Source organism: Hesperophylax consimilis, chromosome 29 (assembly GCF_061612785.1).
Source record: "Hesperophylax consimilis isolate HC1 chromosome 29, BYU_Hcon_1.0, whole genome shotgun sequence".
Lineage (NCBI taxonomy): Eukaryota > Metazoa > Arthropoda > Insecta > Trichoptera > Limnephilidae > Hesperophylax > Hesperophylax consimilis.
Genome location: NC_142864.1, coordinates 9598337 through 9608566, shown reverse-complemented (window position 1 = coordinate 9608566; position 10230 = coordinate 9598337). Strand labels below are relative to the sequence as shown.

General features: G+C 35.8%; 1 long non-coding RNA gene across 1 annotated transcript; it reads right to left on the bottom strand.

Annotated features, from left to right (window-relative positions):
- Positions 1-7762: 7762 nt before the first annotated feature.
- Positions 7763-9822, bottom strand: LOC149409857 (uncharacterized). The gene is made up of 6 exons (XR_016305094.1): positions 9539-9822; positions 9217-9379; positions 8924-9083; positions 8321-8353; positions 8091-8146; positions 7763-7856 (listed from the first exon to the last, which is right to left on the bottom strand). It is a non-coding gene; the product is annotated as an uncharacterized LOC149409857 (long non-coding RNA).
- Between the last annotated feature and the right edge of the window lie 408 nt (positions 9823-10230).

Sequence of the window (10230 nt, the reverse complement as noted above, 5' to 3'; positions counted from 1 at the left end):
GAAGCTATATAATATTCCATCAGGACCCGGAGAAGAGTCAGAAAGAGATTTAATTACTCGTTTCAGTTCACTAACTAAGAAAGGAGAGTCTAGCCAGTTAGAGTGAGATGAATATGAAATAAAAGAGGGCATTTGCTCACATCTGGCAACTGAAGGAGGGGCGATCTTATCAGCAAAACCTATAATAATTTATGCAGGAAAATTCATTATTTTATTTACTAAATTATCGATAATTCTGCTATAGTGACCATTGTTATATTATTATTTCTTATTTATGACATATTAACCTTAAAGAACCATTGTAATTTAATAACCCAAACATATGTACCTACCTTGACATTTTATACCTAATTTTGTATAAATTCTGTAACAAAAGAATTTCAATTGCCAGCCTGAAGATGTCCATAATAGGAAGAAACCGGTACTGGTAAAATAAACAAGTGGAAATAAGTTTAAAAAGTGTTTTATTTTCTATTTTAATACTATAATAATTTCCTCCGGAATATGTTTGGTACGCTGCGGAGCATATGACGAACCGATTTTTTTAAAATTAGTCCAAACAGATGACTGGGGAGTTTCAGGAGACAAGTTTTCACAAAATTTTCGCCATCCAGACCTCTTTTTATTTTTCAAAATACGTTTAGTTTCGGATTGGACGCGTTTCACTGATAAAAATTTTTCAAAAGACATGCATTTGTGGTAAATGGAAACTGCTTCTTTTCTAGAGTTAACAGCACGAGTGCATGCTTCGTCCCACCACGGGGTCGAATGTTTAGTTTTAATGTTAACTTTACGCTTTGGAATGGATTTTTCTGCTGCTTTTATAACTATACTAGGAAATAATTCACATTGTGTTCTGATGTTCCCGAGAGAAGATTTTACAGAGTGAACAAGAGAGTCTAATTCAGAAGAAAAAAATCTCCAGTTCGCATCTTTCGTTTTAAATTTAAAATTATTGTTAATTGTAAAGGAATGCGAGGTGGTTAGATAGTGAAAGAAGATTATAATAGGGAAATGATCACTGGAAAGGGGGTCTTTAAGTATGTTCCAAGAACATTTACGTATCACCGAAGATGAACAGAGAGATAAATCAACAACACTTTTCCTTTGTTGAGGGGGGGTGAATCGGGTTGGAGATCCGTCGTTTAAAATACATAAATTATGGGAATCAATAAAATCTAAAAGATTACGGCCAGAACGACTCGTTAATTCACTACCCCAAGAGGTAGAATGAGTGTTAAAGTCGCCCAGTAACATATACGGGGGACGGATCTGAGACATAAATGATGACCATTCATTTTCATCAAAAATAGTGGAGGGAGGGACATATATTGATAGTATTGTAATATCAGATACAACAGCTGCTACTATCTGAAAATTGTTAGAGAGAGTATGAAACATGATTGGTTTGAAAGGGATAGAGTCATGGATGATTAAGGCAGCGCCACCTTTACCATCCAGTCTATCATGTCTAAGACAATGATAACCAGAAATCTTAAATAGATACGAGGGTTTAAACCACGTTTCGGAAATAGCGGCAACTGAAATGTCCTGTTCATCGAGTAATTTTACAAGTTTAAATTTATTACAGATTAGACTTCTGGGGCCTTAGCATGAGAAGTCGATATAGCCCTATAGCAATACGATATCGTTAAAATACGTCATCAATGAGCACTTAACGACATATGCTAGCACGATCAAAATATAACAACCGACGATTGTTAAAATTCCTTGTCTATGGTCAAAGTAGCGACGGTATCGTTAAAATTGCGAGTATGAGAATGTATCGATAGGATAACTTCCGACCGACGGTTGCTAAAAGCCCGCCGAATATAACGTGGGGTCTTGAGTGTCAGTTAAAACTTTGGTTGGCTGTCGATATACGTATTTTTTTAATAATGTCGTTCATTATGCAAAATTTCTGGTTCAATGAAAGGAGGCAGGTTAGGGAAGATCGTAGGATTGAAAGGCGTCGTTTACGCGATCAATTGAATCCGTTCGAACTTGCAGAGACGGAATTCAGACAATTGTTTCGAATATCGCGTATTATGGCTAGAGATCTCATTGATCAATTAACTACTTTTCTAGTGTCAAAAAATACATTAGGACTTCCAGTATACATTAAAGTGAGAGTATTAAATATTATTGATATCTTAGTAAAACAAAAACACAATATAAATCTATCCACCAGTGGAACGACCACGTGAAATAAATAAATTTGCTTCGATTGCTGATGATAATTTTTCACAATAAAGTGATTAAAATGATCAAAAGTGAAGTTTATTAATTAGTTGTATTATTTATGATGTTGACAGGTACTCGCACCCATCAGCTTCTTTGCTACAGGGAGCTACCAACGATGTTGAACTATATGCATTTAAAAAAGTAAGGCAACAGTACAAAATATTAATAAATTGTTCTCTATTTTCAGATTAACAGACGATTATAATGATAATGTAGAGTTAAGAGAGGTTGAGCTGCTGCACCAGCCTGAAGATGTCAGCAGGGTTGTTGCAGCCCGCAGAGTGAGAGACGAACTAGTGCGAAAGTACTTCTCCCACGAATGATAATATATTAAACAAGGAAACTGACTTATAGTGCTTCATCATGTTGTATAGTATAGCACAAGTAATAATTATTTGACCAGCAGCATCGGGCTCATAATGGAGAACTCTGTCTTTCCTGAGGCAACGGAATATAGCCTTCCATGCCCCAAATAGGCGTTCTACGGAACATCTCGCCTCACAGTGCGCCTTTGTGTATCTGTATTGGGCACTCCCCTCGACTGCATTCAATATTGGTGTCATCAGATAAGGCTCGAGTGTATATCCAGAATCGCCTGATTGAAACAAAACACCCATTATAATAGGTACATACAACTACTAAATTATGATTTTTTTGCCTTTTTTTAAAATGAGTTGTTGAAATACATACCTAGCAAGAAATATGTCCCAATTCTCTGATTGTATAGTCTGTTCATTTCAGTTTTGACTAAACTATTATTCCAAATGAATTGGTCATGGACAGTACCCGGGAAGCGTGTGTTGATGCTCAATATTTTAAACGTAGCATCGCAGACCTGTTTATCAAACATAAAAAACCTTCAATAAAATTTGAAAACAACAATCCGGCTGTTTTATTTCTGAAAAAATATTTACCACTTGAACATTCAGCGAATAAAATCCTTTGTGGTTTTTGTACTGCTCCTCGTGTCTGGAAGGGGTGACGATGGCGATGTGGGTGCAATCGATGCATCCCAGAACATGTGGAAAGTTTAATTTTTCCCTAAAACTACTCTCTACTTGCTTGCGGGCTTCATTTGTAGCCGGAAAATGTATCCATCTTCTGTACAGATGTTCTAAAACTGCTTTCATAAACAGTTTTATGCACTTGCTAACGGTAGTTTGCCCTATCGCCAAGAAGTGATCTTGGCCTACTCCACGTTGGTAGCTCCCTGTAGCAAAGAAGCTGATGGGTGCGAGTACCTGTCAACATCATAAATAATACAACTAATTAATAAACTTCACTTTTGATCATTTTAATCACTTTATTGTGAAAAATTATCATCAGCAATCGAAGCAAATTTATTTATTTCACGTGGTCGTTCCACTGGTGGATAGATTTATATTGTGTTTTTGTTTTACTAAGATATCAATAATATTTAATACTCTCACTTTAATGTATACTGGAAGTCCTAATGTATTTTTTGACACTAGAAAAGTAGTTAATTGATCAATGAGATCTCTAGCCATAATACGCGATATTCGAAACAATTGTCTGAATTCCGTCTCTGCAAGTTCGAACGGATTCAATTGATCGCGTAAACGACGCCTTTCAATCCTACGATCTTCCCTAACCTGCCTCCTTTCATTGAACCAGAAATTTTGCATAATGAACGACATTATTAAAAAAATACGTATATCGACAGCCAACCAAAGTTTTAACTGACACTCAAGACCCCACGTTATATTCGGCGGGCTTTTAGCAACCGTCGGTCGGAAGTTATCCTATCGATACATTCTCATACTCGCAATTTTAACGATACCGTCGCTACTTTGACCATAGACAAGGAATTTTAACAATCGTCGGTTGTTATATTTTGATCGTGCTAGCATATGTCGTTAAGTGCTCATTGATGACGTATTTTAACGATATCGTATTGCTATAGGGCTATATCGACTTCTCATGCTAAGGCCCCAGAAGTCTAATCTGTAATAAATTTAAACTTGTAAAATTACTCGATGAACAGGACATTTCAGTTGCCGCTATTTCCGAAACGTGGTTTAAACCCTCGTATCTATTTAAGATTTCTGGTTATCATTGTCTTAGACATGATAGACTGGATGGTAAAGGTGGCGCTGCCTTAATCATCCATGACTCTATCCCTTTCAAACCAATCATGTTTCATACTCTCTCTAACAATTTTCAGATAGTAGCAGCTGTTGTATCTGATATTACAATACTATCAATATATGTCCCTCCCTCCACTATTTTTGATGAAAATGAATGGTCATCATTTATGTCTCAGATCCGTCCCCCGTATATGTTACTGGGCGACTTTAACACTCATTCTACCTCTTGGGGTAGTGAATTAACGAGTCGTTCTGGCCGTAATCTTTTAGATTTTATTGATTCCCATAATTTATGTATTTTAAACGACGGATCTCCAACCCGATTCACCCCCCCTCAACAAAGGAAAAGTGTTGTTGATTTATCTCTCTGTTCATCTTCGGTGATACGTAAATGTTCTTGGAACATACTTAAAGACCCCCTTTCCAGTGATCATTTCCCTATTATAATCTTCTTTCACTATCTAACCACCTCGCATTCCTTTACAATTAACAATAATTTTAAATTTAAAACGAAAGATGCGAACTGGAGATTTTTTTCTTCTGAATTAGACTCTCTTGTTCACTCTGTAAAATCTTCTCTCGGGAACATCAGAACACAATGTGAATTATTTCCTAGTATAGTTATAAAAGCAGCAGAAAAATCCATTCCAAAGCGTAAAGTTAACATTAAAACTAAACATTCGACCCCGTGGTGGGACGAAGAATGCACTCGTGCTGTTAACTCTAGAAAAGAAGCAGTTTCCATTTACCACAAATGCATGTCTTTTGAAAAATTTTTATCAGTGAAACGCGTCCAATCCGAAACTAAACGTATTTTGAAAAATAAAAAGAGGTCTGGATGGCGAAAATTTTGTGAAAACTTGTCTCCTGAAACTCCCCAGTCATCTGTTTGGACTAATTTTAAAAAAATCGGTTCGTCATATGCTCCGCAGCGTACCAAACATATTCCGGAGGAAATTATTATAGTATTAAAATAGAAAATAAAACACTTTTTAAACTTATTTCCACTTGTTTATTTTACCAGTACCGGTTTCTTCCTATTATGGACATCTTCAGGCTGGCAATTGAAATTCTTTTGTTACAGAATTTATACAAAATTAGGTATAAAATGTCAAGGTAGGTACATATGTTTGGGTTATTAAATTACAATGGTTCTTTAAGGTTAATATGTCATAAATAAGAAATAATAATATAACAATGGTCACTATAGCAGAATTATCGATAATTTAGTAAATAAAATAATGAATTTTCCTGCATAAATTATTATAGGTTTTGCTGATAAGATCGCCCCTCCTTCAGTTGCCAGATGTGAGCAAATGCCCTCTTTTATTTCATATTCATCTCACTCTAACTGGCTAGACTCTCCTTTCTTAGTTAGTGAACTGAAACGAGTAATTAAATCTCTTTCTGACTCTTCTCCGGGTCCTGATGGAATATTATATAGCTTCTTTAAAGCATTCTCTGACATGTCGGTTGAATATTTTTTATCCTTAATTAATAACATGTTTGAAACAGGATTTATTCCGGATGTCTGGAAAGTTCAAAAAATCCTCCCGGTTTTAAAAACAGGTAAAAATCCGTCCGAAGTCTCATCCTATCGTCCTATTGCTCTTTCGTCATGTTTAATTAAAGTAGTGGAACGTTTGGTAAAGAACAGATTAGAATAGTTTGTTGAAAATCACAGTATTATCCCTTCTAATCAATACGGCTTTCGGAAAAAGAAATCTACTATGGATAATTTAAGTTTGTTAACAACAGATATCCGTATTTCTCAAAAAAAAGGCAAAAAAATCATAATTTAGTAGTTGTATGTACCTATTATAATGGGTGTTTTGTTTCAATCAGGCGATTCTGGATATACACTCGAGCCTTATCTGATGACACCAATATTGAATGCAGTCGAGGGGAGTGCCCAATACAGATACACAAAGGCGCACTGTGAGGCGAGATGTTCCGTAGAACGCCTATTTGGGGCATGGAAGGCTATATTCCGTTGCCTCAGGAAAGACAGAGTTCTCCATTATGAGCCCGATGCTGCTGGTCAAATAATTATTACTTGTGCTATACTATACAACATGATGAAGCACTATAAGTCAGTTTCCTTGTTGAACTATATGCATTTAAAAAAGTAAGGCAACAGTACAAAATATTAATAAATTGTTCTCTATTTTCAGATTAACAGACGATTATAATGATAATGTAGAGTTAAGAGAGGTTGAGCTGCTGCACCAGCCTGAAGATGTCAGCAGGGTTGTTGCAGCCCGCAGAGTGAGAGACGAACTAGTGCGAAAGTACTTCTCCCACGAATGATAATATATTAAACAAGGAAACTGACTTATAGTGCTTCATCATGTTCAAACATTGTATCGTATGTACCTACATTGTAAAAACAATTCACGCCTCATAGAGACATTGCAAGAGTTTGAAGAACTGCTACTAATCAAGTATACATATATGCAAAGCGCTGCATGCAATATTTCACAAAAAGAACTTCAATAGTAGTTTAAAACATTGTATTGTATGTACCTACATTGTAAAAACAATTCACGCCTCACAGAGACATTGCGAGAGTCTGAAGAACTGCTACTAATCAAGTATACATATATGCAAAGCGCTGCATGCAATATTTCTCAAAAAGAACTTCAATAGTACTTTAAAACATTGTATTGTATGTACCAACACTGTAAAAACAATTCACGCCTCACAGAAACATTGCAAGAGTTTGAAGAAATGCTACTAATCAAATATACATATATGCAAAGCGCTGCATGCAATATTTCTCAAAAAGAACTTTAATAGTACTTTAAAACATTGTATCGTATGTACCTACATTGTAAAAACAATTCACGCCTCACAGAGACATTGCAAGAGTTTGAAGAACTGCTACTAATCAAGTATACATATATGCAAAGCGCTGCATGCAATATTTCTCAAAAAGAACTTCAATAGTACTTTAAAACATTGTATTGTATGTACCAACACTGTAAAAACAATTCACGCCTCACAGAGACATTGCAAGAGTTTGAAGAACTGCTACTAATCAAGTACATATTCATATATGCAAAGCGCTGCATGCAATATTTCACAACAAGTACTTCAAAAGTACTTTAAAACATTGTATTGTATGTACCTACATTGTAAAAACAATTCACGCCTCACAGAGACATTGCAAGAGTTTGAAGAACTGCTACTAATCAAGTATATGTATATGCAAAGTGCTGCATGCAATATTACACAACAAGTACTTTAAAATATTGTATTGTATGTATCTAAATTTTAAAAAAATGACATTTGTTGTTGAGTTTCACTTTTTCACAAGAAACATAAAAATTATGAACATACAAAACCTTAATAAAAATAAAAATTCAACACACAAAGTATACAAAAAACTTATTATCTTGAAAATTATAAAAAAAACTTAAAAACTAATCGTAGTCATCCTCCGACTCCAACTTCAACGTATAGTTGGGCGAGTTAGCAAATGATGGTGACGGTTGAGTTTGTCTAGAATTAGAAATGTTTTATTAGAGATCTCATTCATTCTACTTTCATCGTACCTCCTAGCTGGACTGCTTGCCTCTCCAAGGACAATTGTTAATAATCGTGTTCCATCCTTTGTGAACATACTTCGCAATCTCTCAAGTGACATATTAAATAATGCAATATTTAATTTAATTTGTTCAGTTTTGTACATTAAATGTTTTTAAAAGCCTGTATAGATGTATAACAAATAAATACCTCGCCAACTGTCGTTGGAGTAAACAAACCCTTTCACGTTCCACTGCCGTGTATCTCTGAAACAAGAGATGATAATTCATTAATTTACTAACTTAATTTACCTTCTATAGTAAATGAGTTATTAGTGCCAGTGAGACGAGACCAGAAAAGCACCATGTCTATGTAGACACTGTATCTTGCCCGGTCTCGGGGTGCCCTGACAAATAATTACAAAAAGGAACAGGAAATACCTCAAAAATGTCAGCAAATCGATCCATTGAACTCTGAAATGATAAATAACAACTCATTAATTTAATTTAAATAACAATAGGTAGTCGACATACTAAAAGGAAGATTATAAATGAATTTATTCATTTTGAATTTCTCGCCAAGCTGGATTTTACATGTTTATTAATTTTTTTTAACACAAAGAATATCTAAACAAACAGAACAATAAAAACTCCACCGCGCAAAATGGAAAAATAGTACATTGGGAATAGTACAATAAATAAATGAAATAAGTCAAAGCTAATAATAATAGAAGAGTATGTATGAGACGATGTATGAATGTAAATGAGGCAAGGAGTGTGTGCCAAGACCGAGTTGTTTGGCGGTCCGTCCTCTCTGCCTACCCCTGCGGGGAAACGGCGTGATGGTTAGTTAGTTAGTTAAGTCAAAGCTGGGCATTTTATTTTGTTCTACTAAGATTTAATTCTAATTTAAAAGTACAGTGCCACACTTATAAGTTGGCAGTGGCCTAAACATGGATTGACGCTATTTCTTTATATTTTAATCTGGCAACTTACACGTGTAGCGCTGTATTTGGGAGTGATTCGAAGAGAAATAGGAAATACCTTAAAAATATTGGAGAATTTATTAATAGCTCCCACAAGCTCCTTGGATGATTCGTTACTAGCCTCCTGCGCCATCACCATCCGAACCCCCCACATCTGGCTTGTCAGTTAGCTTCCTCTTCTTGCTCGGGCGAGAAGGGGAAGCTATGTCACGCCATGTCTGTAAAATGTAAAAATAATGTCAGGTTAAAAGTGATTTACCGTCTTATATCAAGTGTCTCGATGATAGATTATATTAGAAGGTCAGCAAAGTTTGCTGCAACCAATTTGTATAGGTAGGTACAAATACTCACTGTTTTCCACTGCTCGGCTGACTTAGCAGGACATAATTCTGCCAGTTGTTCCGCCAAATTCCGAACCCCGAGGTCCCACAAACCTTCCAGCGGCGAACTCCGAATGGTCAGCCATATAGCTGGTTAGCAGTCCATTTGACTGGTCGTCGACCTTACTCTCTTCCTGAAATCATAATATCAGCATTTTGAATATCTTAAAATACTGCGTATGATTGAAATATTAGTAAAAATAACTTCAAAATTTTGACACAATAGAATGTAAGTATATCTCTTTGATAATAATGGAAATTCTTTCACATAAAAAGATTAATAAATAACTTACCCAGCTACCATTGCTTGCGACATCGTAAAATATTAAAAAAACAAGGCGGTTACAATGATCAAGCTTGAAATCTGACGTTTGACGTCTGACGTCTATCCAATTCATAGACAATTCCGTCCCAGTATTGCCAGCGTATATCGATTTGTATTTATTGCCTTATCGATGTCGTTAGAGATATCAATAGTGTTCTCATGCTAGGGAAGTCGTTATAAAATGGTCGGTAGATACGCTTAGCAATACGATATCGTTAAGTTCGATCGATTCTCATGCTAAGGCCCCTGGGCCAGTGAGATTGTCTGAGAGCCTTCGCACTGTCCATGGCGACAACTGGCCAGTGGCTCCATCTTGCGGACTTCCCCGCAAGCTCTACGCACTGCCATCTGTTCGTGCATCTACAAAGCTTCCTAACATCCTCCCCCGGCTAACTCAAGACCTGGCTAAGATATTTTATTTCAATACATACTTTTTCCAAAAAAAAAGAGTCTATACAATTTACAACAGGTGACTCTAAATATTTCACATAATACATAAACACACAAAAAAATTATATTATCACTGTGTCGTATTTACAAGAAGCCGTATTTTTCCTGGAGGTAATTTCAATGACGTCTAGGACGAAGTTTTCCAACCCAAGAAGTTGGCTGAAATTGTGGTGGACTTCTGATTCCCTATGGAGACCTGAAATCAGGAGA